At 44.2% G+C, this 26,515-nt stretch overlaps 1 protein-coding gene and 1 pseudogene across 8 annotated transcripts in view; one reads left to right on the forward strand and one right to left on the reverse strand.

Moving 5' to 3' along the window:
* Window positions 1-770: 770 nt before the first annotated feature.
* LOC113964165 lies at window positions 771-18,700 on the reverse strand (annotated as a pseudogene).
* Window positions 17,974-26,515, forward strand: part of POMGNT2 (protein O-linked mannose N-acetylglucosaminyltransferase 2 (beta 1,4-)) — a 31,355-nt gene continuing 22,813 nt past the window's right edge. For 3 of the 8 annotated variants that reach the window (XM_027675483.1, XM_027675484.1, XM_027675489.1), the window contains exons 1-2: window positions 18,272-18,293; window positions 20,494-20,624. The gene's annotated coding sequence lies outside the window, so the exon portion shown is untranslated. The other 5 variants (XM_027675488.1, XM_027675491.1, XM_027675493.1 and 2 more) reach the window with 5 other exon arrangements.

Below are 26,515 nucleotides of genomic sequence, written 5' to 3' on the forward strand. Positions count from 1 at the left end.
GTAGTAAAAATGATATCTGGAATGCTGCAGGTCATTAAAGAATGCTGGCAACAAAACTGCTAACATTTGCTACCTTTAAAAGGTTTCTTTCCATCCAAAATATAAAATTTGGTAGGTTAAGGTTAAGCTTGAAACAACATAAACTTCTGGATTTTCACAGATTATAAACAGACTTGCTGGGTTTGGTCTCTGAAATCTCAGTCCTCATGCATCTGACAGGCAGCAGCATGGTAGTGCCATGGACACAATTTTATGCTTGGTTGAACTCTTGATGACTTTGATCTTTCTGTTCCTGCATAGCCCAAAGGATAACAGGGGGCTATCTGCTCTCTTTCTGGGGACAAATGCAAGCAGGTTCAAATTTAAGCTGTCCTAAGTTGGTCTTGAGCTAGAGTAGTAAAGGCACATAAGGAGATGGTGTGGCTAAGATTAACTTCAACAGCTTTTGAATCCACGCAGCAGACATGCATTTAGAGAGAGGCAGACAGGGGAAGTGAAGGCACAAATGAAGCATAGTAGTTAAAAGCCCATAAAACCAGACCAATAAAATCTGTCATGCACCTCTGAACAAATACTGTGGTCTATAGGTGAAAGCAGTGGACCTGCAAAGATTTCCACCTCCAAAGATCCCTTTGCTTTCAAAGTAGGCAAACTATTGGCAGCTACAGCCAAAATATCATAGAATCATAGAATCATAGAATCATAGAATAGGTAGGGTTGGAAGAGACCTCCAAGATCATCAAGTCCAACCCCTGATCCAACTCCAATTACTATATCATGGCACTAAGGGCCACGTCCAATCTCTTTTTAAAAACCTCCAGGGATGGTGAATCCACCACCTCTCTGGGTAGGCCGTTCCAATGCCTGATAACCCTCTCTGTAAAGAATTTCTTCCTAACATCTAACCTAAACCTCCCCTGGCAGAGCTTGAGCCCATGTCCCCTTGTCCTATTGTTGGTTGCTCGGGAGAAGAGACCAACCCCCGCCTGGCTATAACCTCCCTTCAGGTAGTTGAAGAGAGTGATGAGGTCGCCTCTAAGCCTTCTCTTCTCCAGACTAAACAACCCCAGCTCCCTCAGCCTCTCCTCATAGGACTTGTGCTCAAGTCCCTTCACCAGTCTCGTTGCTCTTCTCTGGACCCGCTCCAGCACCTCAATGTCCTTCCTGAACTGAGGGGCCCAGAGCTGAACACAATACTCAAGGTGTGGCCTCACCAATGCAGAGTACAGGGGAAGGATCACTTCCCTGCTCCTGCTGGCCACACTGTTGCTCTGAGCACACATTTGCTCAAGGTCCCTTTGGGATGGGCAGTGACCAAAGGAACAGCAATGGCAGCCAGTGACACACCTTGGGCCACAAGGGGTGACCAGATGTGGAGTGAGATCTGGCAGAAATTAGAGCAGAAAGGCAGTAACTGGCAATGTGCAGGGGATGAAAGGGAGACAATGGGCACAAGGAGTCAGAAAGGGGGCACAGCAACCTCTCCCCCCATAGTGACTCGCCAACAGCTCCACAGACAGTCAGCAGTGCCCACGTTAGGCGTCTGGCTACATGGCATGATGGGTACCAGGGATGGGGAGCGACTGCACTGCCTGGACCCAGCCTATGGCAGAGGAGCCATGAGTGGCCCCAGGACCCCCACTCCCAGCATATGAGACCTGACAACTTATCTGAGCTTCCCTCCACAGACCCTGGCCTGATCAGGTCCTATTTGGCCTACAGGTAAAGCTATACAGACACTTACATCCTTCCTAAGGCAATCAGGGCTGGGTGAGGCAGGAATATCCTCATTTCCCTTTCATTGTCCAAATATCCTTTGCCCTGGAGGGGTTGCACAACTTCTGCCTGCTGGGACAGCTGGACAGTATCCATCAGCCTGCCTGTGGGGAGTATTTCCAAAAGCAGCTGAGTGACATGGGTGCTCATATCATCTTGCAAGTCAACAGGACTTGTGCTCCACTGAAAACTTTCAGTCTACAGGAGCAAAGACCCTTAAATATTTTTGAAGCCACTCAAGAGGCACATAAATATTTAGTTAGGGTCAGCCCTATTTTAGACAAACAAAACTACCTACAGGGACCCTCAAAGACACTCACATCACGCCAACGATCACTGTGGGGCTGATGTCTCCTCTGAAGGTTGCTTGTTTGATCTGCTCGCTGTTCTCATCCCTATTCCCTCCTACTCTTCAGCTCCTGCAGAGAAAAGTGCTGACATGATTTATAGATGTGTTCCAAGGTATTTGAATATTTCCAACCACCTACCTTGTTCCTGTTACCTGCTCCGGCGACTGCTGTGCCGAGGGCTCCCGGAACAAAGGCTCGGGACAAATGAATCCTTGTCTTCACTTGCAAGAAAGGTTTAAAAAGAATCACCTCCTTCTTCTATTATTTCTACGTCTTGTTATTTTATTTTTTTTTCCCTGTGCAGACAGCAACATTAAGCCCACTAGGGAAGGAATGAATATCAATGAGACAGGGCAAAGATGGAATATGCAGCAGTTCTTTCCCAAAGTTATAATGAAAATGCCTACAGGGAGATGGCATTGCAGCAGATAACACATGCACACCCCACACGCACACCCGCCATTTTTGGGAAACAACCACATTTACTGGAAAATGCCTCCTATGTGGGCAAGTTTCATGGTGCACTCACTCTTCTAGCAATTTCATATAGGAATTGCCTCCTTTCTGTTACAAACAGAAGTGCAGCCAGAGCCCAGGGATGCAACAGGCTGGGAACACAAGAAATTTAGACACAGCCTTTACTGTAAACTCCCAAGTCAAGGACTGTTCCTAATCATAAGTTACATTGCTCAGGAATTAAAGGAATTGATTCCTTGCTGGCAGGGAAAAGAAAACATGTGTTTCTAACAGAGAACAGAGAGGGAGAGACAATGTCTATCCCATCATAAATATTGCACCAAATAAGTCCTCCATTCAAAACTGTTTGAGGCCAGCCATTTGCCCAGGGTGCCATTCAGCAGCACTCCCTCCTGCTGCAGTTGTGGGGATGCCCTCATAGCTCTCTGCTTCTATTAAAAATCAGAAGGGAATGGAGTCTTTTATTGAGAAAGGGACTCGAGTCCAAAGCTGGTTCACGAGACCACTGTCTGCAGCAGGAGCTGATGGCTCCCCAGACAATTTCTCAGTATTCCCCAGATCCTGCCTTTTCATAGTCCCCCCAAAGAGGGGAAAACCAGCAGGGAGTCACGGGACACATTTCCCTTACAAAGCCGTCCAGGTAGTATTTCATTCTGGAGACTTCCATGGCCTTGGGTAAAGGAGGAGCAGCACAGCCCTGACAAGAGGCAGTCCAGGAAGCAGAATTTTCCGTGAAGCTGTGAGTAAAAAATCCCAACCCTGCACTCCCTCCACCAAAATATTCTCAAAAAATAGACAGCTTTAAAAGGAAAGTTTAGTTAGAAGTATTAGTTCGTTAAAAAATGTAAGTGATAGGCAAAGAATGGGTCACAGCAGAGCAAACATTTTGCAAACATTTTGCAAACATTATGAACATTTCTTTCAAGGGGAAAAACTTTCCCATGGAAATTTCTGATCATGAAAACAGACATTTTTGATGGGGAAGCATAAACAGAACTGGGTTCTGGTTCTGGTTCTTTGCAATTTGCTCTCTGCTTGCCAGGCACAGTGGCAGGGTGGCTGCCAGGTAGGCCCAAAGCTCTGCACAACTATCTCCTGAAAGTCACTGAGGGACACAGGGGACAGCAGTGGTGGTACAGCACATCCCATGCTAGCAACGCTATTTATGCAGCAGCCCGAGACGTGGGTATCATACCTGTGAAGATTTTGTGGATGCGACAGGAAGAGAGGGCTGGGTGGTCATGGGTGACTGGTTAGCAAATAGCGATGAGCTGGACTACTAGTTAGAGGGAAAACTGCTAGGAGCACAACATGAATGCTTACAGGGGCTGGTGCAAGGGGGAAGGATGCTGTTAAAAGAGGGGTAAAAGAGCTGCTGGGGAAAGGAGAAGGCCAGCAAGAAATCCTGGAGAAGGATGACAGCACGCACAGATGCTCCTGCCAGCCGGTCATGCCACTTCTCTCATCCAAATGCTTGCTGCTGCCACATCTGCTCCAAATGTGAGGCCGTCTGTGAGTGTAACTGCAGCTTACTCTTGTGGCTCCAAGCAGAGGCAGAGGAGGCTGCAGGAGTGGATCAGTGGGCTGGGGCAGTACAGGAGTTGGGCAGGAGATGGTTAGTCTCTTGCAAACAAGTCCTCACATTACCTCCACAAGGCTGATAGTCAGTGAGGGGTTGCCAAGTTTTTGCAGAAAGCACAATTAAGCAATGTTCGGCTGACTCGTACTTTGTATTGTAAATATTTCCCCCTCTCTGACCATGGTGGCAGCCCTGCTTCATGGTCATCTATACCTAGAATATTTTGAGCATCACTAGTTGCAAATAGCAATATAATTGTCGCTTCTGTCATGATCAAAAACCATTTTCCCTTCTTCTTTCTGAACTGCGCAATAACTAGAAAGCCAAGAATTGTTTTGTTGGTTTTTTATTTTATACGATATAAAACTCAATGCTGCCCTCTGTCAGAAATACAGTGGTACTGGTCTTCAACTGCTTGTCCTTAATTAAAAAGTACTATGTTTTCTTTCCGTGGCACAGCTTTTAACCATAAATCCCCCTCATTCCATCCAAGCCTGCTCATAAAGGTGAGGAGTGATCCGATTGCTGTCCGCCGCTCTATTTCATGTGCTAAACATCTGACAGTGATAAATAACGCACCTCAACTGCTCAGCTATTTATACTGAAGGCTAAGCAAAGGATGACTTCATGAAAAGAAGATACACTATTGCCCAGGTAAAAAGAAATAAATAGTGCGGTAACTGCTTGTGTTTAGTGTCGTTTAAGTGGAAGAATATATGGATGCTCTGTAAAATGCTGATTAATCCAGGGTGTAAGGTAACTTCCCAGTTTATGAAGGCCAAGTTGAGAGCAAGCTCCCCAGGTATACCGGGAGAAAAACACCCCTCCAGTCTGCCACAGCCTCTCCCCAGCTGTTGTAGCTCAGTCCTATGCTGTGTGGCTCTAAAACGTGTGTATGGTCCGTACCACCTGCGTGGGGCTCAGGGCTTGTGCTGTCTGGACCTCTGTCCAGGGGTTGCTTTAACTCATCAGGAGAAGTGATTGCTTCTAAAGGGATAAATTACGGATCTTAGCAATGTACCTATCAAAGAAATGGCTAAATTCAGAGTTGTCTGGTCCCAGCACAATGTGCTGTAGCAGAGCAATCAAAAAGGAGTGTGGTGACAGGGGACACTGTCTGGCTAAGTCACCTCTCAGCAGGGGCTGGCAAGATTTACACACTGAAGACTTATAGACTGATGCTGCCTGTAGCTCCCAGAAAGTGGGATGCGTGTGCTGGCCACCCCACAGCTTCCCCCCAAGCGCAACCAAGACACCTTTTCTATGGTACCATGTCCCACAGGCACAAGAGTCTATCTCTGCAAACGTCTGACAGCCGTGGAGGGGATTAAATAGTCAAGAGGGTGATGATACCCTCCCTTCTCCTTGCAGCCCAACACATCTTGCCTTTGCACTTCCGCTGGGGTCACCATCATGTTATCCTTTCACCTCCCTGAGATGAGATGAGATGAGATGCTATGGGGAGCCCACGTTGTGGGCAACCTGCAGGCAGCCAAAGCAGGGCTGCTTTCGAAGGCCACTTCAGACAGCATGGCCACACTCTCCAGCAGGGTTTGGCAAGGCCAGCAGCTAAGGGAAGGGAATCTGCACTTGTAAAACACCATGTCTGGTCTGTAGCCGCAAGTACAAAGCACCAGGTCGTGTTGTTTTTCAGGTAAGTGTTGCCCTTGAGAAGGTGCAGAGGTCTGGGATGAATTTTCCTGACTGAAGACGCTGCAGATATCACTTCATTTCACAATGAGTCACTGAAACTCGAGAAAGGCAATTCACCAGGGAAATCAAAAGGAGTAATTAAGAGAACATAGTAATTAAAAATGTATCCTAAGAGATCCTGTACGTGACATCCGCACTAGATGGAGAAGCATGCTTTTACCCACCCCAGGTTACACCAAGTCTGGGGAAAGCTGCAGCCACAAAGTCGCCATGGTTACGGATGCACAAAACTGAGAGCGATGAGGCGTCCTGCTCTGCCACGGCCACAGTGCACATCTTCAAGCTGCAACCATTTAATTGACCCTGGATTGTGCAATTTAAAAAGAAAGAACCCCAGAAAGTCCTAATATATTCAGGAATATAAAAGCAGACAGATTAGAGATTTTAATATATGCACACGGTTCAGGGTGTGGAGAGGAATAGATAATGTGTTATTGGACTGTAAATCTGGGCACTCATTATGCAGTCCTCATTCTGTGTCCAAAACTTCTGCTTAGATTTGTTTAGATCACCTTCTGTCCTAGAGATGCTTGCATTTAACTGACTGATGTATTATATGTGTATTTGCATGCATGCATACTAAGATATAGTTGTAATACATTATAAGCCCTATGTACTAATTATCACATGCTAATGTAGCAAACTAACCATACATTAGTTTCCATCAAAAGCAGATTTCCTTTGCATACGAGGTGCCAGATACAACTTCATGTGGCCTGATCAGAGTGGAATGATGGGTGCATAATAACCACTTGAATACACTTTCCATGATATTTTGCTGACATAAATCCTAGTGATAAAAGCACTAGGGTTTTAACTTCACAGTTAAAACTGGATTTCACTGTCTGAATGCATTCCCAAGGGCACACTGATATACAGTGTTTTTAGGGTAGTGGTAACAGTAAAATCCAACTTCACTTTTCAGATTTCTTAAGGTGTCTTGTTATTTTTGCAAACACTGTCTTCGTCTGATGCTGACAGGCTGCTACAGCAAACTTAACAGGCAGTATCCTGGCTCTACCAGCAAATCTATGGGCAGGAAGAAGCTGTTTGGAAACACAGGCTGTGTCTACAGCAGGAAGTTACTCACCTAAGGGTAGGACTTGAGCCAGGTGTCATCTCTTGCCCTGAGCCTCCCAGTCCACAGGACTGTATCAACCCACTTTCCTTGTCCTGGTCACCAGAGAACAAGCAGCTTTCCTGTGGAAGTGAGGAGGCTGTTCCCCCCTCCATGAGCATGGATACATACTCATCCTTGTGCTTTTTGCACAGATGTGGCTCCTAGAATCATTTAAGGCTTTCTCAAGGCACATGAATGGAAGTATGGCAACTTCCACTAAGCCACACAATCAATTGCATTTCACAGGCAGTTTACAGGAGCTCTTTCAAGCTGAGGCTGGCCCTCAGTGGATGTAACAGGATAGCTGGCCTTGCTTCTGGGAAGAGAAGGAACTAAACAGCAGTCTTTTTTTGCTCAAATATTTGAGCTTTATTTTAATTTTAAAAAGGCAGGTTTGTAATTCCTAAGCAACAGATACTGTGTATAAAACATAAAACATTTTTCCTTGGAAGGACTTGAAATACTTGTTCTATAGATAATAACGGAATATAACATGGAGTAACCCAAGTTCCAGACACCAAATTTCAGTAAAGCTGTTACGAGTAGTGGTATATAGGCAATGAAATTACTGTCAGCACTTGGCTGTAAAGGGCTATAATTGCCAGGGTGGTAATAGGACTCAGGCATTAGATAACCCCTAATTAGAAAGGGAGTCATTTGCCTACCCATACATGATTACACCTTAGTCATGTCACTGCTGTCTTGGCTTGATTTCCCTGCAAGCAAGGTGACCATGGTCTGTAATATCTCCCATGATATGTGTCTGCGAGCGTTCCGGTGTGAGCTGTGATCATGATGCCCTGCAGCAGTCCATGCCCACAGTTCCCTTGGCCTGCATGGGACAATCCATGGGCTTCTGTGGCAGTTGAAATGACGAAAGTTTAACTTTCAGCTACCGAAGCTCCTTCCCCCTAAAATACAAGGTCTTCAAAATCTGATTTTTTCTCAAAATCTGATTTTTCCTCAAAATCTGATTTTTCAAAATCTGATTTTTCCGAGCAGTTGCTTTCCTCCATGTACACAGTCATTTAATTCACTGGAGCATCAAGCTGTCTGCCTGTGCTCCTTTCATGGGTTCTTGCTGCTTCTATCAGCCTTGTTGCCTTTGCTGGCTGTTTGAGACATCTCTTTCTCCTGGAAATGTTCAAATATCAGTAGGGGGCATTATTGTCTGAGATTGCCTGGTCTCAGATTCTTTATTCCATTCCTTATTCCACAGGAAGACTGTGTCCATGAGGAGATTTTGTGGTGACTAGAGAACTAAGACCACTTTGGTGGGTAATCCTACCAGGAGTTAATGATTCTAGAACCAAAGCCACAGCTGAAAGACTGGGACTATAACTATCATAGTCACTCATTAAACCTGTTACCTATTTGAAACAATGTTCTGTAGCATAAATTTGTCTATAACAGTCCCATCAGCAGAATCAGATGTTTATAACTCAGATGAGTTTTGCATGCATCTTCTTTGCTAGGCTGAATATCACTATGTCTTGTAAGAAGAAACAGAAGAACGGGAATATAGTCTATTGCAAGTTAGATTCAAAGATAGGAACACGTCTCAAGGTTTCCACATAGAAGAGTGGTATTTTGCAATTTTAATTTTATAACACTTAGATTATTACAAGAACCCAGAGCCCTTTCACTCCCAAACTCTCATAATGTGTCAGCACTCAGTGTCTCTTCTCCAGTCAGATTTTCTTTCGCTAATCTTTGACTTCAGAAGTGGTAAAGTCATCTTCAAACATGACCTACAGCACTGCTCTGTGACATGAGCTTGTGCTTGTGCTCTCGATTCATTTCACCCACAGGAAGTAGCAGAGGGATCTGTGTGCAGCTAACACCTCGAAAATAGGACTTACAGAGTCTCTTTGCATACTTTGGCCTTGAGACCACTAACGGGGATGAATTTCCACTCAAAACTGGACTTTGTTTTCAAGCTACAATGTGATTTTCATGCCTGGGCTTTACTTACTAAAGATTTCTATCACAGCCCTGGGACAAAAATGCTAAACCAATAGCTTTCTACCATCTCTGTCCCATCTCACTCCCCAGCCACATTCTGGAGTCTGCTCTGGGTAGAAGGATATGCTGCAAGGAAGGCTGAATAGATGGCCTGGTGCTTCTTTAAACAGTTGTGTATTTAGTCACTAGCCACTATGAAAGAGTTGGATTAATTTTTATTGCATAGCCTTCTCTGTGGAATAGTTCAGTCATTCACTCCAAGAAAGAGCAAAAACTCCTCCTTTCCTCCATCCTTGCTCCAGTACTCAGGTAAGACCTATCACATCTGCACCAAGCACAGTGAAGAAGTGCAGAGGATTATTCTGTCCCTTAAACTGAATGTAATTGAGGATGCCAGCCTCATCTGGGTTAGCACAGAAATTGCCATCAGGAGTAACCCCTCAGGTCATCTTATCTGCCATTCTTCACAGGAGAAAACCAACACCAACTGACTTGGAAAAAGAAGCAAGAAAACCTAAAAGTGCTACTACAAAGGTTAGCTTTGGTCTGGGACCATGAGGGCTGGCAGCTTCTAAATGCTTTGAATGATGCATTGCTGGTTAACATAACTCTTGGCTGCTCCAGCTCTCCATATGGCAGCAGCTTCTTTCAGGTTGATGATAAAGAAAGACAATGGTAAAGACTGGGAAATACCAGAAAGCTGCAAACAATTCACACATTTAAATAAAGCTTAAGTGAAAGAAGCAATTTCCAGAGTATTGGTTTGCATATTTACTGTATAGTCTGCCTCCCATATCAAGAATTCCTGGCAGCATTCTTGCCTGTGAAACACAGTAATTGCAATTACACTTCCTAAAAAAGTCCAGCACTTTACCTGAAACAGTCCAAATGCCTTTTGCCAAACTTATCTGAAAGGAACTATTTTTGATTAAATATTTGAGAATTCACAACAGACGTCAGGTCTGACTTCAGTGTAAAGCATTCCTTCACATGACACATCATTTTTGTGTGTGGAAAAGAAGATAAAAGCTCTTTCACCACTGGGTGCTACTCCATAAGCTAATCACTATGCTAATGTGCAGATGTTCTTTTGATACAACCTTTTTCATACTCCACACAGCAGGTTGCTTAGGTTTTCTGTGAAGAAAATGGAAAGAGACCCAGTGGGTGACTGAAGTACTGCATGTTTGTTATTATCCACCTCACTCATCATAACATCATATGAGTCGATGCGCCTGTGATTTCTTTTTTTTGAACATCTAATGCAGTCACTAGGAGTTGCCACTGCAGTGGTGATGTCTGTGGAAAATTAAAGGATTGAGAAGTGAGGACAAGTTTCAAATCTACAATTTAAATCCAAGCGGTACAAAAGGAAGAGCTTAATTTTCTATATCATCTCAGGCATGAAGCAGAAGGTGACCCCACGGAAATAATTTTAATAATATAAATGAGATGGGATGTGTCATCTGTAAGTGAGGGAGCAGGGGGAAGGCTGCTGCAGTTCACAGGGGGCTGTAGCTGCAGGGAGATGGAGCAGCTTCAGATGGAGATGATTTTTCTGTCAGCACAAAGTGCGTGAGGGGAGAGTTGGGGCACACTCACAAACAGTGGTGCTTTGAGCAAATAGAGAAATGATGCTGTCTGAGAGATGCACTGCCTTTCTGTGACATGAATGCAAGGAGCCAAATTCCCTGCCCAAAATACATAGAAAAATGTTATATGTTTTCAGATATAACCAAAAAAAGAAGAAAAAAAAAGAAAAAAGAAAAAGAAATAAAGAAAAAAGAACCAGAAAAAAAGAGTACCTGTCTGCTGTCACCCTGGAGACTTCCCTTCCATCCTATGTATAAATTCTCCAGCAAACAGACAGATGCTCAACTCATGTTACATCCTTGAGGCCCTGTGTTCCCAGAGAAGTGGAGCATTATTCTTTGTCTTGTTTTCATTTATTTTGCTGTGTTAGTTAAAAATTGAGCTCATAGGAACATACTTGGCAGTGGGCATGCTTGTCTTCTGGCTGGCCTGGATCAGGATCATCTAGAAAACTGAGACAGCCAGTTTCCCTTCTGAGTCATGATCCAGCCCTCAGAAGAGGAGATATAGAGAGCATTTTTTCATGGTACCTTTGGGCATCTGAGAAGAAAGATCTGAAGCCTTTCAGGTTGGAGCCAGCATGTGCAGCCCCCTCTGTGGATGGGACCTGCTGGAAGAATGCTGAGAGAAGGGTGGGACCATCATCACTTCCCCAGGCAGTGGGCAGCAGGGATTGTGGAGCAGCGGAATTATCTGTAACTCACCCCTACTCACACTTTGGAACCACGGTGTTTGTGCTTGCATGAGAACAAGAAATAAATTGCTGAAAATTAAAGTAATTTGTCAGAAGGAAGACTGAGATGAAAAGCAAGGATTTCTTAGCACTAGGTTTGATGTTTCCCATTGTTTTTTAGGATGGACACAGCTCTCAGCTGCAGCCAGTGAAAAGCTGCAGTCTTGGAAGGAGGTATAACACCTCCTCATTTTCATATATGTGCGTCACTAAATGCAGGTAACAAAAGTTAGGCTATGCTACACTGAGGCAAAGCTTGCATCTTATGAAAAGCAGGTACAAGGAGCAGAAGTCTGGACTGCTGTCACAGCTCAAGCATCAAGTGAAGCAGGAAAAGTTATCTTCTATGTTCAGACCTCATACCTTTGCTATGGAGGTGTAAGACATAAAACTCTTTCCTTTGCTCCAAAATCACTTCCTAAAAATAGGATATGCACCCCCAAAACCTTATGTGAGTGATGGGCATCATAGCTCAGTAGAGGTGCAGAAGGGATTCAGGGAGTGAGGCTGATCTGCAGAATAAATACTCTTAAAGCAAAAAAAGATCAAAATTCTCTCCAGTGTGATGGATCACTACCAATGTCCATATCTCTCGAGATTTCAGAGGGGCGACCCAGAAGAGGTGGCTGAAGAGAGGGTCTCCAAAGGACTGCTCATCTCAGTGAATTTCAGATGTCAGGTTAAACTTCAGCATCTGAGCTAACCAGTGACAAATTAGGCATCCTAAAATATATTCTAGCTGCAAGCTACTCTATATTTTTCTGAGAGTTACAGATGGATACTTGGGAGCCACAACACAGGCTTCAAAAAAATGGAAAGCAAATATTCTGCTAACCACGAGTTGGCAGAAAGAACTGTTAAAAATCCTGTCCCCAAAGAGCTCATGAATAAAGGAAAGAAGCTCTTTGAAAAGAGAGACAGAGCGTGTGAAAGCTGAGGTGAACCACATCTTTATTTGTTATCACTAGCCTGAAGAGTTAAATGCTCTTTTATTTTGTTACAAACACACATAGAAAAAAGGAAACTACTGTTCTGTGGAGACTTTGTTTTGTTATTTTATTAAAGAACAAATGCTAATTCAAGTTACCCCTTGCTGATGTTAGTTTTGTTTCTCAAACAGTAGCAGGGAACCCTTGTGGTACTGAAACCCAGCTGATACATCTCCCTAGTACTTTTAGCAGTAACACGTAGGTGGTATTTTATTTAGTTTGCAAAATCAGGTGCTTCAGGTTTGGCAAAGGCAGAGCTACAGCGTTAATGCATTCCCTCATGACTCCAGGCTGGAATCAGCCTTTAGACATGCAAAGTTTACAGGAAGAGGCAGAAAAAATAGATGGGGCATAATATGAAAAAAAAAAGTGAACTGATAAATTATGTTTCATTATATATAAATAAGAATGTAAGACCAGCTGTATCAGGCCAAAACAAAGATCCAGATTTATGTAACCATGGTTTGGGTTGTAACAGCTGGGTGAATACACAGATACCTTGCACATTTTTAGTCATGTCTCTTACCCATGGTAATTCTCATGGAAGCAGGACACAGTCCCATGTTAGAGGCATTCCTGCCAGCAAGGATCCAAGAATGAAAGAAGTTGTGGTGATAGGAGCCCCTCTTTATGGAAAACAGCAGGTGTAAAAGGGTAGGTCAGCACAAACAGGGCTGGGAAAGCTGAGTCAGACCACCAAGAGGGAGAAATGTCATTGAATATGGGAGTCATTCTCAATGACAGGGACACCAGACACTGAAGTTGGAGGGTTTGTAATGACAAGATATGGTTAGCAGGTCTTATAACCATCCTGTGTGGAAGAAGAGTGATTAAACGGATCTCATTCCCCCCGCGTTCAATGCCGTCTCATGCCCTGCCAGTGGAAATGGCCAGCATCACTCTTGCCACTTCCAAAAACGCCTCTGGGTTGGACATTGCTCAGTGCTGAATGGAACTGGTCTCTTATGACCTGTGTAATCTTTCTCATGGTTTTGCTGGACAGCTCTCCACCTCAGCAGTTAAATGCATGACAGTGTTGTCATCTTAAACAGGCAGATTACAGAACACCAGAAATAGCAGAGCTCCATCAATTCAGTCACTGAATGACATGAGGTACTGAAAGTGATGAATCTTTCCTACCAGGACAAGAAATGATTGATTTGAATAATTGCCTGAGAATATTCACATGACACTTGAACACAGTCGCTGTCATGATTACCAATGTCTCTCTTCCTCACAGCAAGTCTATAATTGGCAGGAGTGTCTCAGATAATTTATACAGCAACAAGATTTTCACACTTTCCCAGTTTTGGATAGTTGCTAATATTTCATGAGACAGTCACTTTGTCATACAAGGGAGCTTTTGGCACATCTATTGATGCTGACTGTCACTGGATTTTTCCATTTTCCTGTCTTTTTTATTCATTGTCACTAGTTACTACCTATTCCTTCTTTGTATTGTGGAGGTTTGAATTTAGTCATGGTATTAGATTAGCGCAAGCCTTTTTCTGTATTTAAGAGGAACATCTACTTCAAGTCCATATATGAATCTCTCTACATTCCTGTTACAAGGAAAAATTCTTTATTCCTTAATAGTTTGCCTGTACCATGTTGTTAAATAAATGAATGGCTAAATAAGTAGAGTGTTTGCTTAGCTAACTGTCCTGCATTCCAAACTAAGCAGACCACCACAAAACCAAGCAGAAGCTGTTGCCACACCACAAGGAGCTAGGAAAGAGCCCCCCTCTCTGTTACTTTGCAGTTGTGCTAGTGCAGATTGCCACATGCTGCTCACTTCTGCAGTCAGTGGGATCTGATTGCTAGTGGCAGAAGCAGGGATTGGTGCCCTGGTTGTGGGACTGGGAAGTCTTTTTATTCTCTTAATACCACCATGAAACTAGTGGATAGCTTTAAGTGGCATCTTTAAAAGGTTTTTTGATATCACTTTGTACAGAATAGTTATGTTTGCTTACCTGTTCAACAGCACATGTACTCATTTCACCTCATTTTACCTGCAACAAGAGAAAGCAAGCCTTAACCTTCCTTGGCAACACTGGTAATTACCCACCTTTGGGCTGGAGGAGTAAAACATTGGGATTAGAGCAGCCCTTTCAGCACACCAAGTGCCCTCACCACCTCGTAGGCACAGTCATTTCACTGGCAGCGTTGCTCAGCAGCAGATTTATTTCTTTTTTTACTCCTGCATGTGTTTGACATCAGCATGTGAAAAATTGCTACCAGGGGCAGATACTGATCATGAAACAGCTATTACTGGCTGCCAGGTACTGCAGAGATTGGGGTCACTGCTTGCTTTTTCCAAAAGAGAGACAGTTTAATGAAATCTTGCTCTTCAGAGGCAAGAAAATGTTTATCCCCTCCACACAAATTCATAGTCCTGAGGTAGAATGATATGAATATGTATAATTTCTTTAGTGAATTACATGAATTTGTAAGAGAGTTTTGAGGCATGTAGCACTTTCAAAGTCCCTCGTTCAGCTCTCTCTGCTGCCCGTGTTTAGCATTACGCTGAGCAGGTGTGCAGAGAGTTACATGATGCCTTCAGTCTCAAATGGCTTCACTGATGTTTCTGTCTGAAACAGTGTTCCTTGGCAGGATTATCAGGCAGTAGAACACTCCATGGATGTCCCTTATTACTTGAATCACTGGTGCCCATCCAGCTTTACATAACGGCTAGTTGGCCCACAAGCTCTGCTGAGCTGTGACTACACCATAGGCAGACCATATCTGGGTGGCTAAATCCCAGCAAGATCCTACTAACAACTTGTGTAGATCCTTCCGTCTGTCCTAGTGTAGAAAGGTTAAGAGCACAGGTTTCCACAATATATGCAGCACACACAGAGGCACTGAAAACTAAGGGAGAGCAGAGGCATTAGGTAAACAGCCAAAAAAGCTGAGGTAACATCACACAGAAAGACATAACAAAGAAACTGGTGGATTTAGTTGACTTCAGCTGGGCAAGGCTCGGAGTGCTGCAGTCCAGTGTGTTGGTGTTCATAAGCAGGCACATCAGCGGCTCTGCTGGATGAAGTGAGCTTCCAGGACTGATCCCTCTGATATTTTCTCATCCAAAGAGGCTGCACACACAAAGAGAGCTATAACCCAAGTGCAGAAGGTGATGTGAGGAGAGGATGTATGAGTTGGAAATATTTCAATGTTTGCTTCAGGTTGGCAATACAGCTCTGTGTATTGAACTGTAAAAGGTGGCTCAACTGTTCCAGCTCCTAATTGTGAGCCCATCCTCTGCCTATTTCTCTAAAAGCTGACTTATTCCCTCAAAAGTCACATCAGAAGTGATGTGTGGTACCATGTTGAAGCTCAAGTTTGGGCCAGGCAGTGTCTTATAGGTCTCATGTTGTATCTACCAGCCTTGTGCAGACATCTTGGGCAACCCAAACTGTCTAAAATCGCACTAGGCACCTGTGTCTGGCCACCTGAAGGGACTGGGTCTGTCATCAGCACATTCACACTGCTTCCACTAGGTATCCCCTGTAAAACCTTGCATTAAGGAAAACACATCCCTACCCCTTACAGGCGATAGACTTAAACAGATGTGGGTCTACAAACTTTTTACTCCAGGAATAACAAATGAACTGTTTTGCATGAAAAGTTTATCAGATTATGCTCTTTTCCCGTTGCAGATTATTCTGAAGCAGACATGACAATAAATCACCGCAATCCTATGAATATTTCATAGAAACACATTTCAGCTTATGGGTGTTCTTTTTTTTCTTGAACGATTATGTCTGTGTCTTTGGCCATTCATCGTCTGTGATACGTGACTGGCCACTTAATTCAAATTACTGTAATGTCTGGCTTTTGACTGGTTCATTAAATATTTCATAACAAGGAGGAAAAGTAGCACTGCAGATGACATTTATGTGAATATGCAAGCATATTCTTAGTCAAGATTTCTACTCACAAATGCTTTGGGAAGATTAATAGAGATCTCTAAACATTGTTGAAATAGTGACTTTTTATTCCAAGAAATGTTAACGAAAATGGTGATGATAATGATTATTTTGTACTGTTGCTCTAGTTATGGGGATGCGGGTCCAGCATTCTGTAATCTCTCTAGGACTGGAGTATAACTCACAAATGTAATGAGAAACAGAGTAGATGGGATCTCTTGCAATGGATTTCATTAGTGTAATAGTTCTTGAACAAACTCTGGAAAACAAATCTCAGAAGCCTAACATTTGTCTTGTCAGTCCATGGGAGCTCAACGCTAAAATTCATAGACACTGTAACAAAGTTAATTTTGAGTAGCAATGAGCATTTCTGAAAAGCCTCAGTTCTCATGTGTATCTCTTGTAACACAAGCAAATTCCTCAGATCATTAGCTACAAAATCTGCAAGGCAGAAAAAAGAGGCTGGAGGAAGGAGTAGTAAGCTATTAAATCTGAGTTCTCCCAAATGACTATCAGCTTTTCAGGAGCAAACTTTTCAACAGTTAAACTTTTATATTAAATTCCTGCACGCATGTTTAGCAATCCTGTCTCTCTAGGAGCATTTAGTTATGCATACAAACACTAGCTAATGCGAAAGATGCTACCAAACTGCTATCGGTCCTTCCCATTGACTGGGAGCACTATGTGGGCATAGGAATAGAAGGTTCCCATGAGAAACACAAAATCTCAGTGAGGTGAATGACAAAAGACCTGTTGACTTTGGGAGAGGCTGGGTCAAGCAAAGGTGCTGTACGCACAGGTGTCCACCTGCTTAGGCGATTCAACCTCTTGTACCAGGCTCATCATGCTCTTGGTGGTTTATTCAAGCTCTAATGGTCTCTGGTTTGCTCTGGTGAAGCCTGACCTTACCAAACCCCAACATGTGAACGTGACCTGCCACTGCTGTCATAGTTTCCCCAGTGGGAAGGAGTCTTCCTCCAGTAAGGATGCAGGTGCCTTCAATCTGCCAGGTTTTCCTGGTGGATTTGGAGCCATGTACTCATCATACAGATGGCTGCCTTCTGCTTTAGCATGTATATTATGAGTGGGAGGGAACCATCTCCCTAATTCGTCGACGTCTCTCTGCAGGGCCTCTCTGCCCTCGAGGGAGTCAACAGCTCCTCCCAATTTAGTGTCATCAGCAAACTTAGTATTCCTTTGAGTGCTGCATCTAAGTCGTTAATGCAGATGCTGAAGAGAAATACAGCCCTGCGGAACCCCATTAGTGACTGGATGCCAGGCCCATTCACTATAAGTCTTTGCACCCAAGCTGTGAGCCAATTGCTCACCCATCACGTAACATGGTTCTTGAGCTGCATGCTGGACATTTTGTCCAGAAGGATACTGTGAGAGGCAGTATGAAAAGCTTTCCTGAAGAAAAAAAAATAATAATGACTGTTAGGGTAGTCAGGCATTGGAATAGACGGCCCAGGGAGATGGCGGAGTCACCATCTCTGGAGGTGCTCAAAAGGCACCTGATTCTGGCACTGGATGATATGGTTTAGTGGTTATGGGGTTACAGTGGTATCACAGTAGTAGTACAGTGGCTGGGGGTTGGACTGGATGATCTTGAGGGTCTCTTCAAACCCTCATGATTCCATGATTCTATGGAGGCTGGAGGAGATCTGGGGGGCAGATGAGGAGCTGCGGGTGGGCAATGAGAAGCAGAAAGGTCCAGGAAACCGGGGACAAAGCCGTGAGGGCCACCCGCCAGACTGCGGTGGGAGCGGGGGTGGCTGGGACCGGGTGGAGGATGTGCACTGAATACCCCTGGGCAGGACGGGGTGGAGGGTTAGCACCAAATACCCCAGCAGAACGCTCGCCTTGAAGGTACCCCGGGCCCCGGGAACTGCCCCCTCCACAATGCCGTTCGCCCGGCCCGGGCATGCGCCGCAGCCGCCTCCGACGGGCCGCCCGCCCCGTCACCGCCCCGTCACCGCCCGCCTTGGGCGGGGACACCGCGGGTGAGGAGGCGGCCGGGGCGGCGGGGCTGGGCCGGGTCGAGGGGCGGTCGCTGCCGCGGGCGGCAGGTGAGGCGGCGTGGCGTGGGGGCGGCCCGGGCACCCGCAGGGAGCGGTTCGCTGGTGGCGGCGGCGGCTGCGCCTCCTTTCCGAGGGGAAAGTGGGTGGCGGGGAGGCGCGGGAAGCGGGGCCGTGCCCCTCGTGATCAGCGGCGACCCCACGGCGGGAGGCGGATAACCCCGGGACCCCCCCAGAGCGGGGCTGGCCCCGCGGCCGTGGGCACCGTTCCGGCCCGGCGGCGGGCGGTGAGGGCGAGCAGTGCCTGCTCTTGCAGTGCCTGCTCTCACAGGCAGCTGTTCAATTAAAACTCTGATAACCTCCCCAGAGGTCAAAGACGCTGCAGGTTGAAAGCCTACCGGGGCAGGTAAACATGTAATTATGTTCTCCTGACAATTTTCATTGATGGCTGAGTGCATTGGGAACCCCTCCCCGTCCCAGACATCTGTCTTCGGCTTTGAAACCTTAGCAGTGAATTTGTGAGTTTGGCCCCAGTGGATCCGGATTCCGCACCCTGCCCCGTTTAATTGTTGTGTGCTGACTAAGCATTGTGGAAAAGTTTCTCTTGCTTGTGTCAGCTCTGGATGTGTTGCACATGCATGTTCTGAGGTCGGGCTCACTAGAGGCTGCTGGTGTCCCCTTCCTTCCTTCCAACCCCTCACAATTAACCGGATGTTTAAATGGGCTATTAAGATAAAGGCTGCTGTTTTGGGAAAAAAAAAATAAATTGAAGAGGCACACTCTCCTCTGGTGTTGAGAATAATGACTGTATCTGAGCAACTGTTAAAGCCGAGGGAACATATCGGTGTTTTCACACCAGCACCATAGTTGGTTAACTATTGACATATGCTGACTTTTAAACGGTGACTGCTGACTGATAATAAAATAGAAACGGCTCCTTTTGAGAGGGATCTCAAAACACTCGAACTGATTGATTGGGTTGTTAGCTCAAGCCTTGACTTAGCTGAGAATGAGAAGAGCTTTTATTCTCAGCGAGGACGTTCTCCCCGACACAAATCTGATGTATGCTAAACACATCAGCTGTAAGACAAGATGTGTATTTTGCAGTGTCATTTTCAAAGCCGTGGTAGATACCAAATGCGTGTACTAGATACAGGAAACCTGCCTTGCAGACTGCTTTTGTGCCGAGGTGCATTTTGATCAGTTTATGATTGCAAGGTGGCACCTTTACTTGGACTTCTGTGTTTTAATTAACTGTCATCAGAGCTGGAATTCGGCTTCCAACATTCATGAAGTGTGTCGTGAACATGCACTCTAGGTACCTGGCTGATGTTTTGGGACTAATTGCCTGGAGCACGTTCTGTATTAAGCAATGTGCAAAATGGGTGGACTGTATGGAAATCCTTTTCCAGTTAAATTTCCAATCTCCCGAATCACGTCCCACTGTGAACTTACTGAGATTTGCTTCAATCAGTTGAATATTCTCATCCCCCTTATTCTCACTGCCTTTCTCTTAAAATTTGTTGCTTTAAATTCTTCCATAAGTGCTGTGGTTTTAAATGGTTCCCTGTAACAGCAGCCCACATTCAGTTACTGCTCCTCAGAGTTTTTAACATATCTGGCCTGTGCTCTAACACTGCAAGGTTTTTAGGAGGTGTTTTAAGACATAGAGGCTTAGATATCCTCCACAAGTAAAACTATCATTTTATTCAAATAATCAGAGCCATAGATGACTTTTCTCAGCAGAAGAACCTGTTTTCTGTTTAAAATGGCTTTTCCAACTGGGATGTATCTAGGCTGTGAAGGAGCAGATTTTTCTAGGAAGTGGTGGGAGGCAGGAAACGAAAAAAGGAGGTGGTGCAAAAGAGAGCGTTAAACCAGATCAGAGAACCAGATCAGAGGTCCTCAGCTGTGCAGACAAAATTTCTTCAAGAAATTTCGTAGTCTTCTCACACTGTGGAATGGTAATTTCTTTGGCTGTGTTTCAAGATGGATGCAAATTCAGTTTTGTGGTTCACGTCGAGGGGAAGAATGGGTCTGTGGGTCCACAAGGCCTGGAGAAGAGTGAGCTAGAAAGGGTCAGGGGAGTTTTGGCAAAATGGGTGATGCTTCCCCTGTTTTGCTGGCTACCTTCCTGGGAGAGCCAGTGCCAGTGACTTTTCACAGTGGGCACAGAGCACTGACAGCTAGCACTTGGTGGTTCTGCTGTGCTGTATGAATGCACGACATGGGACCCTCCTTCTCTTTTTAGGTCTTCACCCCTTTCCTTCACCTTCTGCGGTAGCACGTGTTCCCTCCTCTTCCATCAGCACACCGCCTGCTCCAATACCATTTTGCCACCTTCCCCCAACAACTGTCTCTCCCTGTCCTGGAAGCGAACCAGTAGGTGCAATGTGCTGGAAGAAAGTAGGTTTCTTTTTTGCCTTACAAGTACGCAGGTTGGGCCCGGTGACACAGGCAGTGAAGGCACAGCCACTCAGGTTTGGTCGTGCCACACAGTGCCCAGCTCTGCCGGCGTTTTGGAGCAAGCTGTGAGCGCGACATTGAGCTCAGCAGGGTGGAGCCTCAACTGCAAGTCTTCAAAGCCAATTACTGGACGCAGTCTGTGTATGACAAGCTTCAGTTTCATTAGCTGCCTCCCAGGAGTATCGAGCTGTGTGGCTCACCTTTGCAGAGATCAGAGTCTCCTCTGTGATGTTATTAGGTGTTCTTAAAAATAGCTTCATCAATCCACTTTAAAAGAGCTGGTCTGCTCTGATAACGGTGCCTGCTGGTGCTTTTCCAGATAAGGAACTTGTCACTTCTGCTGTCATACATGCAGCTTCTGCCCTATTTAGAATACAGCTTAAAAAAAGACTACGAAATAACCACCAGTCTAGTGTAAAGATTTATGTTTGGTTTAGGAACAACTGAACATTCCTTATTTAACTGCTTTGGACAGTATTGGTTTATTAAGACAGTAGCATCAAACTAAGTGCAGAGTTGAGATATAATTTCACATACCCATGTCTTGAGGAAATATTCATGATAACATCTCTTATATAACAAAGTGACAGCAGACCAAAGATCTCATCTTTTTTTTTTTCTGTCCCAATTAGAAGTTCATTACCTTTAAAAAGAATCTGGAGTACTACATAGTGCTTGTATGGGTATAATCTATATGGTGGTGGGAAGCAACCAGACAAAATAGTATAAAACCAGTTTCAATCTCTTTTGAGGATCTGAAAAGTAGTTCCCAGCAGTATCATGGGGAAACTGCAATTGCAGGACATACCTAGTAATTCATTCTATAATGGTGTATACAGGAGCAATGTTCTAATTTACTCATTTCTTTGATGTTTTGTGAGCAGATGGCATTTTTAAAAAGGTCTGTAAATTCTGTGGGAATTTGATAATGGCTAATTGCTGGGGGATCAGAAGAGAGTAGCAGTCAAAGTGAGGCTTGTGACTTCTCTGCTCTCAAAAGAGAGACAGCCCTCTCTGCAGCCTCATTTTTAAGCTACTATCCTTTTGGAAATTCTTGCTCAAGAATATTCACCGGTGTCTTCAGCTTATATTTGGAACTTGTTGATTAATCTTCATTAATTGAACTGTGCTTCATGAACCAGTCACTTGTTAACACAGCTAAAAAGTATCAGGGCTTGTTGTTGGACACAGTGCACTGTGAATTTTCACATGCCGTTACTTCTTCGCTCTTTCCCTTGTTCTTGCTTGCTTCCTGGTTCCTTTCCTTTCAGTTTTCCTTTATCTGTTTCCCTCTCCTTTTGTCTGTGATTGACTTAGGTCTGTTCATGTATTTTAAGCACCTGCCTAAGTGTTTGCAGCACAGGACGTTGGTACCTGTTTGCGCTGTGACATCAAAGGATCACATTTCAAAATTACAACTTTTCCTTTGAACAAGAAGGAAAAAAGGTTCCTGGTTGCTATGGTGATGAGTGCTATATAAATGCCTATAAATAAATAAACAGCTGATTCATGGACTTTGATTTGCACTATTTTTGCTTTTCTAATGAGATATATTTAAATATCAGAATGAGAGGAGGTTTCCTCAATTTTATTAAATACATATTATTCTTAGGCCTCCTGTTTTACAGTATTTCTACTGAGAACGGTTAAATAGTAAGATCTGTATTTTTCTCTCTGTAGGGAGTTGATGGTTTGGAAAATCATAGTCTAGTATTTATAGAAAAACTTTAGGATGCAAAAAGGCACTCTGCTATAAAGGTGGTGTCCATTTTCAGTTTAACCAGAACATACTTTTTGAGCTAAATGCCTAATTTTCTTATCTTTAAGAGACTATTATTGCTGTCTCAACATTTAAGTTGCAGTCAAAAGTGTCTGTAAATGTAATTATGTTCCTCTGCAGTATTTGAAACCCCACTGGTGCACAACAACAAAACTTGGAAATGTCACTGACTTTTCCTTTTATGTTAAAATGACAAAGGCAGAGTAAAAAATCTAATATTCCTTGTTGAAGTTTGAGGAGGAGGGGAGAATTGACTTTTTTGTAAGTCTTTTGTTCTCAGGTCTATGATGTAAAAGTAGCTTTCTGTCTCTGTGCTAAAGGTGATAATTGTAAAATGGATTGGATGGAGACAATAAACTGCTTCTTCAGAAGTCAGGGAGTAGCCACCTGTCATTGCTAAAAAAGCCCTTTTCATTAGCAATCTCTGGAGCCAGTCCACTCGCAGTTTCTGAAGCTCGACTGCAGCCCAGTTCCCCAGCAGTGCACTGGAGTAATCCCCCCTCTCAGGTGTTTCTCACTCAGGAAATGGGTGTACTTCCTTTGACAACAAAGGAGAGTTTATAATGGAAGGAGCTTTCCTTAGGGGAAGGAAAATAGGTATTTATGATATACAGAAATACTCCTTTGTTAAAGGATCATTCTGGTTTCTTGGTGGAAACTGATTTTGCCACAGTGGCCTGAAGAGAGATTTGCTGAGTCCTAATCTGTGGAGTGAAGCTTGTGCACTGGCAGCAAGTGGATCTGCTTTCTATCACAGCCACAGTTTTGTATTCAAAGAAGCTGTCAGATTTCCAAAGAACTTTGGATAACTACCCTGTCCTGTTAAATGTTTGATAAAATAACACCACATCCTTCACTGTCTTCATTCCTCGTGTGCACTCTTCGCTTTACCAACTAAAAAATATATTTGACTACATGCCTCTTACTTCAGAGCATGTGTAATTGGGAGGACAAGGAGGCACAGTAGTTTTTTGCACTTACACACAACTACTTCTCACAGAGCAGAACATGTATCTGCACACAGCTATTGAAGGCAGGGGCAGAACAGGAGCAAGGAACGATGTCCCTGAAGGTCTCACTTGAACAGTGACAGCCTGACCGTTTGACCTGCTGGTCTCATCTGCCTTCCTCAGGTTGCATGACTGACAGTGGACAAGGCAATCCAAGGTCTCTCCCAAGAGGGTCGCTGCAGAGGCTGATGAGGTCTGAAGGCAGCCTGAACCCAAACAGAATCTGTGCTGACTACAGAAGCAGCAGGGAGATGGGAAGGGCAGCAAACAGTGAGTCTTGAAAGTGCTTCAAGTTCGCAGCTACTCCCAGAGTTATGGTGTACTGGAGACCATGTTGCTGCTGAAGCAGGACCAGGCTCCAGAGTCATTGACAGAGTTTTCTCAGTTGGAAAGCAGCATTATTAGTAGCACATACTGCCTTTAATGGAGAGGCATCTTTATTTAGAAGCCTTTTCTTAGGGTAGGAGGATTAAATATACATATAGATATTTATGACAGGACAAGCTGTTGAGGACAAGCTGGAGGTATTGTGTGTCTGCTTTTCTAGCATCGATACGACAAAGGGTGAAACAGTGAATATATACCAGATTTATTTTTTTTTCTTCTTCTTCAGTTCTGCTTTTCTGTGGTTGGGATTTTTTTTCTGTCAAAATTTTTTTTTTCAATAGATAGATATGATCCAGGACCATCTGGTGGAATTTGCTGTTGTCACATTTAGGTTTTCTGATGTATTGCCTGTCAAGTTATGTTGTATGTTCAGATGAATTTCTCATATGATCTGCTGACAGCTACTGACAGCCCTGAGATGGGAAGTTGGAAGCTTGGGGGGAAGAAGAGAGGGGCAGAATTAGCTTTAAAAATGTAACTTTGATTGCTTTTGATTGTTGGGATTTTATTTCTGGTACTTACGGGTGACTTTTTTAGTGAAGAAGTGAATGAGTGAAGAAAAGTGAATGAGTAACTTTAAACCAAATGCATTTAAGTGCAGCTAGGGTACTGTACTTCTACTTGGAAGGTTTGTAGTCGACTCGTAGTTTTGTTGTTGATTTTTTTTTTCTCTTTAATGCTGGGTTCCTCACTTAATCTTTCTCTATCCTTACCTCTCCATCTGTAGACAAGCTCACACCTACTTACATTGGAGCCTTTTCTTCCTCCTTTACTCCTCATTCCTTACCCAGTCCCTCTTTAGAAAGGAGATCTCAAAACATTTCTGTATTTATTAGGATACCACCAGGTATCCTAATAATCATAGTATCTCGATATCCTAATCCTAAATCCTAATACCATAATAATTCTGTAGTAAAAAGAACTAACATTTTTGACAAATTGGTATTAACCTTTGCAGACAGATCACATGTATAAAAGCAATAAGCAACTCTGAAATAGCTAGAGTAATTCTTTTCTTGCTGATTTAATACTCAAATAATTACTTAAAGTAGGGGGGTTTTGATGTGGAGGTCCACAGTGCAATTGCATTTCCTCACACAATGAAAAAGACAATGCTGTACTTTGTAAACCAGAATCTGAACAAGCTATAAGCACTTCAGTTTTTTCCTCATTTTTTTCTGCCATAATTTGAAACTCTGAGGAGCAATTAGGCTGGTGACAAGATAAATTTCACAACTTGTTATCATTCTTCATTTTTTAATTGGCCAGATCAGAAAAGAAGTGATTTGTGTTTGAACTTTCAAGGTTTTTAGTTTATATAGTACTGGTAGAAAGCATAGTACAGGGACTTCTGAAGGGGTTGGGAGGAAGCCTGTAGACAGAGATGGGATTGCAGTGCAAAGGCACGTCCAGGTGTGGTTCTGGCACAGACTGTCCCCCTCTTCTGTCTCAAAGTTGTGGTGGTTATACTGGGCCTCTGGATCGTTACATCCTGCTAACTGTTGATGAAGTTGGAAGTCACCCTTGGAAAGGAAAAGACTTTCTTCCATGGGGATTCAAAGCTGAACATGACAGTCCTCAGGCTCAGGGGGCTCTTTAAGGAAGAAGCTGGAAAGTATTACTTGCCTCTAGTTATTCTTGTGTCTCCTCAATGCTACTTCTTGGCCTGGGGAATGTGAATGCCCTTCTGTAGCTGTACACAGACCTTGTGTTAAGCTGACAAGGCCAGCAGAGCCTGAATATAGGGACACTGTTTTGTACTCCAGTCTTGTTCCATACTTTATGAGTATCAGATCAGGAGATTTGGAAATGATCCAGCTCCTGTGCCGTTGTAGGGGAAGACTGTGTGTGCAAAGAGCTCTCTGGTCATGGCGGGCTGTGTTGGATGGAGCACTGTTCTCATACTGATCAAGCGTCAGCTCAGCTCCCCTTCTTTTCAGAAGAAGGGGACTTTGGAAGAAACCCCATAGATGGAATGTGGCCAAATTCTCAGCCTGTAACATATTTGATAGCACTGCATGGTGGCGAGGCTGGTCTTCAGTCCTTAAACACATTAAATTAACTGTGGGCAAGCTTGCCGAGAAAAGGGTAATGAAGCAGGTCAGAAATGGGACGTGTGCGCTCAAGCACATGCAGTGGGCTTAATGCTCCAGGCAGCATTCCTGCAGGCACGTGGCTGGGGAGCAGCCAGGTCATGGAGCACACTGTGCTGTTGGTTAAATGTATCGCAGACCGCAGGTGCAGCCGAAATCACTTATCCGGGCATGAAAGAGAAAGTCAGTCAGGGAGGAGAGCAATCCCATCAGGAGAAACTGGTGAGAGGAGCTGGATGCAGTCTTGCTTAATGCTGGCTGGGTAGGGTGTGTATTAGCCAGCACCCTCTCAGGAGCTGCCTCAGCCCATTGCAGCAAAAATTTCAGCTTCTAGTGGGTGGAGACTGATGAAGATCTCAACACATGTATTGTGTTGTTTCAGGTACAGGTGGAGGTTGAGCAGATCTACAATGTGACTGACGTTGTTTGGTCTTCATCTTTATTTCATGTGATGAGGAGGTGGGAGAGTGGAGATTACTTGAAGTGCCTGGCTAGAGGCAGAACGTAATTTATCAGGGTTTGTTAGTCTGGAGGAGT

The sequence above is a fragment of the Neopelma chrysocephalum genome, unplaced genomic scaffold (genome assembly GCF_003984885.1).
Source record: "Neopelma chrysocephalum unplaced genomic scaffold, ASM398488v2 Primary Assembly neopelma1_26, whole genome shotgun sequence".
Lineage (NCBI taxonomy): Eukaryota > Metazoa > Chordata > Aves > Passeriformes > Pipridae > Neopelma > Neopelma chrysocephalum.